The 5,350-nt window shown below is 48.3% G+C and overlaps 1 pseudogene; it reads left to right on the forward strand.

Annotated features, from left to right (window-relative positions):
- The first annotated feature begins 4,847 nt into the window (after positions 1-4,847).
- LOC113861563 lies at positions 4,848-5,001 on the forward strand (annotated as a pseudogene).
- The last annotated feature ends 349 nt before the right edge of the window (positions 5,002-5,350 follow it).

A 5,350-nucleotide genomic window follows, 5' to 3' on the forward strand; every position in this document is an offset into this window, starting at 1 on the left:
CACCAGTAGAGGGGGCATGAGGCCCAGTGGTGGCAACATAAGAAAGCACACAGAAGGTGCCAGTGCATAACGCAAGGGCACCATGGTGCAAAAGCATCAAGAGGCACCAGGTTGGTGCCATTAAAAGACGCACAAGTCAATTGATCAAGAGGGCACAGTGGGCTAAACCACAAAGAGGGCACCAGAAGGTGTAAGCACAGGAGCAATGGCACAAGGGCACCAATGGTGGGCACCAAGAGGCACCACAGGTGTGCACAAGAGTGCACCATAGGTGGGTATCAAAGAGGACCAGGTGGCATCAAGAGGCACAAGGGAGGTTCAGGCAGTTGCACAAGAGGCACCAAGGTGTGCATTCAAGGTGCAACATGGGGGCACCAAGAGGCACCAACAGGTGGGCACAAGAGGCAACCTATGGTGGGTACAAGAGGCCCAAGGCTGGCATCCACAGAGGCACCAAGTGTGGGGTATCAAGAGGCACCAAGGTGGGCATTCAAGAGGCACCAAGGTGGTATAAGTAGTGGCATCAGAGGAAGGCACCATGGAAGGGTAGCAATGGGGCACCAGTGTCAGAGGCACCAGGTGGGCACCAGAGAACAGGTGGCAACCAGTCATAGAGCCGTGGCACCAGACCCAAGGTGTGCATCAAAGAGGAAAGGTGTGCATCAAGTGCCATTGGTGGGCCTAGCAAAGACGGGTGCACCAAGTAGGCACAAGAGGCACCAAGGTGGGCATATCAAGAAGCACCAATGTGGGTAGTCAAGGAGGCACCAAGGGGGCAATCAAGGTGCACCTGGTAGGCGATGATTCGGAGAAAAATTCATTATAAATCATTCCTGTGGGGAAAATCGTAACCGAAACTTTGCAGACACATTTGGTGTTATTTGTGTGAATGCTGCAAAAAGATCAGGTCAAAAATTCGATTCTCTAGTGCTTTTTTCTATTTTCCACCGGTTTTTCATAATCTGCCCGATTCAAAAATTCAGTTAAAAATTCCATCCCTTGGAAGAAAAATCTAAAACTTTGTGACGTGAAATATAATTGTGTTTGTTGATGCCTCCCTGCAAAAAATCACGTTCCAAAATTCCGATCTTAGGTCCGATATGGACTTACTGTCTGCATCAGAAAAAAGTATCTAGCTACTACAATCTTTGGCTATTGGCATAATACACCTATTTATAGGGGGGGCTGCACCCACAACCACGACCACAGTGGAGAGGTTGCGCGTGACTGCCTTGGGGCCCCTCCCCCAATGCTCAATGCAAGTCTCCCCATCACTTGGTGGGCTTTTTGGTTTTCCATGGCATTGGGTTGATGATTCGTCAAATTATCCAGAAACCGAATGTTGGCCGACTTCGGCCGAGTCATCGATGCGTACCTCGGAAAATTTGGGGCATCGTGCGTGGCTATTCTTGCATGCAACGATGCATGAGGCAGGGTCTATTGGGTGCATTTTCCTTTTCCCTCTCGATTTTTAAGTGCTCGCCGGGTGATTTTTGTCTTGTTGACGGGTGTGAGGAGAGTTATAAAACGGTGAACCAGCGTTGATTTTTCCAAAAGCGTGCACTTTTGCAGTGGCTAATAGGCATGCGGGCCACATGTTCCTGGAGTTGGTCCTATGGACTTATGGATTTGTATCTTTCAGTTGTGTTGATGGTTGTGATGTACGGGTGACACCACAGTCGCCGCGTCAACCGTAATATTTGTGTTAGATTTTAATGGATGCCACTTGGCTCGGTGTCATTGCTGTTGATGAAATAGGGATGGGCAAGGTGGCTGCCTTAGGCATTATTGAACCTACCCTTGAGATGTTGTGCTTGGCTGTGGTTGCCGCACTCGTCTGACGACATCCATTAAAATCCCCCGACTTCTGGGTTATGTGATTGCTTTAGGCATGGCATTCGTGTAGGCAGTCACATGACTGAGGGAGAAAAAAAATTTTACACTCAAAATTTTAACTCCGAAAACCAAATGATGCGTTTGAAGTGCTGCTGCCTCTCGATATTTACAACCTTGAAAATGTTGTCATGCTTTTTTTATTTATTCAATATTTTGGCCGTTTGTTGATGTCCTTCGACGTCAAAAATCTGGTGTTTTGAAGGTGCTCGGTCCCTTCCGTAATGTGCTACTTTTGTCATGCCTAGCGAAGCGGGCAGGATCACTCGATGTTTCCAATATACTTGCTTGTCCTATGGTGAATGCAGGGTTGGTTCGTTTGTGGTAGCTGAGCCTAGCAAAGTGAGGGGTGTGAGTTGTAAATTGGGATGCTTCTGTTGAACTGGTCTATGCAATGTGCATCCGAACAGTTGGCGTGTTAACCCTTTCTCATTTCTTTTGCCCTGTGCCATTGTATGGCCTTGGTCTTATTATTGGTTCCTGTTGTGCCTACCCATCAAAAGGCATTTGTGTGGTTTAGCAAGGCTTGTTTTGTACCCAGCCCCCTCTGTGGGGACGTTGGAAATATCAAAACAGTGCATGTGGTCATGTTAGTTTTTGTATTGGCTACATCTACTGTGATGCACATGCATGTGTTGTTGCTCTGGATGCGTGCATGCAAATGAGTGTGAAGCTTAATGCTCCGTTAAATGGTCCCTTAACCACTCGTGAGCGCTGCCTTTGGTTGGGCTTGGATTTGTTTTTTCGTTTGTATAAGCAGATCCTGCATCAACGGGCAGGAGTCACTGCATGGAATGCTACCTTGGTTGATCCTGCCAGTAGTATATGCTTGTCTCAAAGATTAAGCCATGCATGTGAGTAGCTAATGAAACTATTCAGACTGTGAAACTGCGAATGTAGTGCTCCATCTAGTCACGTTATAGTTTTATATAGTGTCGCCGTATTTATATCACCTTATCGGTATTATATCCGTAGCAATTCTAGAGCTAATACTGTGACAACAAACCCCGACTTCATGACAGGGATTGCACTTTCAATTAAGATAAAAGGGTCAAACGCAGGCTCTGCCTGTTGCTATTGATGCATTTCATGCATAACTCGTCGGACGCACGGCCTTTGTGCCGGCGACTGCATCATTCAAATTTCTTGCCCTATCAACTTTCGATGGTAGATATAGTGGTCCTACCATGGGGGTTGGATGAGGGTGACGGAGAGGATTAGGGTTCGATTCCGGAGCAGGGAGCCTGAGAAAAGAAAGCTACCACATCCAAGGAAGGCAGCAGGCGCGCCAAATTACCCAATCCTGACAACGGGGAGGTAGTGGACAATAAATAACCAATACGGGCATTGAGTCTGGTAATTGGAATGAAGTACAATCTAAATCGCCTTAACGAGGATCCATTGGAGGGCAAGTCTTGCCAGGGCAGCCGCAGGTATTCCAGCTCCAATAGGTAATATTTACGTGTTCGCAGTTAAAAAGCTCGTAGTTGGACCTTGGTTGGTTCAATTCGTCCGCCTCTGGTGTGCCCGGTCGGCTCGTCCTTCTGCCGGCGATGCCGCTCCTGGCCTAACTGGCCCGGGTCGTGCCTCGGCGTGTTATGTGAAAGAAATTAGAAGTGCTCAAAGCAGCCTACCCTCTGGATACTTAAGCATGGGATAACACCACAGATCTGATCCTATGTGTTGGCTTCCGGGATCGGAGTAAATGAATTAACAGGGACAGTCGGCGCATTGTATTTCATAGTCAGAGGTGAAATTCTTGGATTTAATGAAAAGACGAACAAACTGCGAAGCAATTTGCCAAGGATGTTTTCATTAATCAAGAACGAATGTTGGGGGATCGAAGACGATCAAGATATCCGTCCTAGTCTCAACCAATAAACGATGCCGACAGGGATCAGCGGATGTTTGCTTTTAGGACTCCGCTGGGCACCTTATGAGAAATCAAAGTCTTTGGGTTCCGGGGGGAGTATGGTCGCAAGGCTGAAAACTAAAAGGAATTGACGGAAGGGCACCACCAGGAGTGGCAGCCTGCGGCTTAATTTGACTCAAACACGGGGAAACTTACCAAGGTCCAAGACATAGTAAGGATTGACAGACTGAGAGCTCTTTCTTGAAATTCAGGGTGGTGGTGCCATGGCCGTTCTTAGTTGGTGGAGCGATTTTGTCTGGTTAATTCCGTTAACGAACGAGAACCTCAGCCTGCTAAATAGCTATGTGGAGGTAACCTCCACGGCCAGTTTTTTTCTTTTTAATTTTTTTCCCCCTTTCCCTTCTTTAAGAGGGGATATGCGCTTAGGCACTGGAAGTTTTGAGGCAAATAACAGGTCTGTGATGCCCTTAGATGTTCTGGGCCGAACGCGCGCTACACTGATGTATTCACGAGTCTATAGCTTGGCCGACAGGCCCGGGTAATCTTCTGAAATTTTCATCGTGATGGGGATAGATCATTGCAATTTTTTGGTCTTCAACCGAGGAAATTCCTAGTAAGCGCGAGTCATCAGCTGCGTGACTACGTCCCTGCCCTTTGGTACACACCGCCCCGTCGCTTCCCTACCGATTGAATGGTCCGGTGAATGTTCGGATTGCGGCGACGTGAGCGGTTTCGTGATCGCGACGTTGTGAGAAGTCCACTGAACCTTATTCATTTAGAGGAAGGAGAAGTCGTAAACAAGGTTCCGTAGGTGAACCTGCGGAAGGATCATTGTCGATCCTCAACCAAGTTCACCTGTGAAATTGTTTTGCTTACCGCCTGAGGGTGGTTGGGGTGACAGCGAGTCATTCTCAGCTCTCTTGTGTCAGGAGGTGTGATCGTGCCTGTGCGATTCCCCTGCTGGCAACCTCAACCCCGGCGCATTGTGCGCCAAGGAATTTGAAATAAACATATGTGCATGCCCGTGGAACCGGGACGGTCTCCGCGGTGTTGTCACGAAAAAAAAACCTTTATACAAAATGACTTCTCGAACGGATATCTCGGCTCTTGCTCGATGAAGAACGTAGCGAAAATGCGATCTTGGTGTGATTGCAGAATCCCGTGAACCATCGAGTCTTTGAACGCAAGTTTGCGCCTGAAGCCATTTAGGCTGAGGCACGCCTGCCTGGGTGCAACAACAATTTGTTGCCCATACCAAACGCCCTCACAGGGTGTTGATATGGAGTAAGCGCTGGCTCCCACGAGCCCCGACTCGTGGTTTGGCTGAAAAGTGAGTCTGTGGTGGAGGACACCGTGAACAAAATGGTGGTTGAGTGATGCTCTAGGCAATCATGTGTGGCTCCACTGGACAAAGGCTCTGAAACCCTGTGTGTGTTGTGAAACGAACGCTCTCACTGAGACCTCAGGTCAGGCGGGGCTACCCGCTGAGATAGCATAAAAGAGGAGCATTTGACAGAGAGGGAAAAGAACAACAAGGATTCCCCTAGATAACGGCGAGCGAACCGGGAATAGCCACCATGAGAA

This window comes from Abrus precatorius, unplaced genomic scaffold (genome assembly GCF_003935025.1).
Source record: "Abrus precatorius isolate BTA unplaced genomic scaffold, Abrus_2018 Scaffold1, whole genome shotgun sequence".
NCBI classification, from domain to species: domain Eukaryota; kingdom Viridiplantae; phylum Streptophyta; class Magnoliopsida; order Fabales; family Fabaceae; genus Abrus; species Abrus precatorius.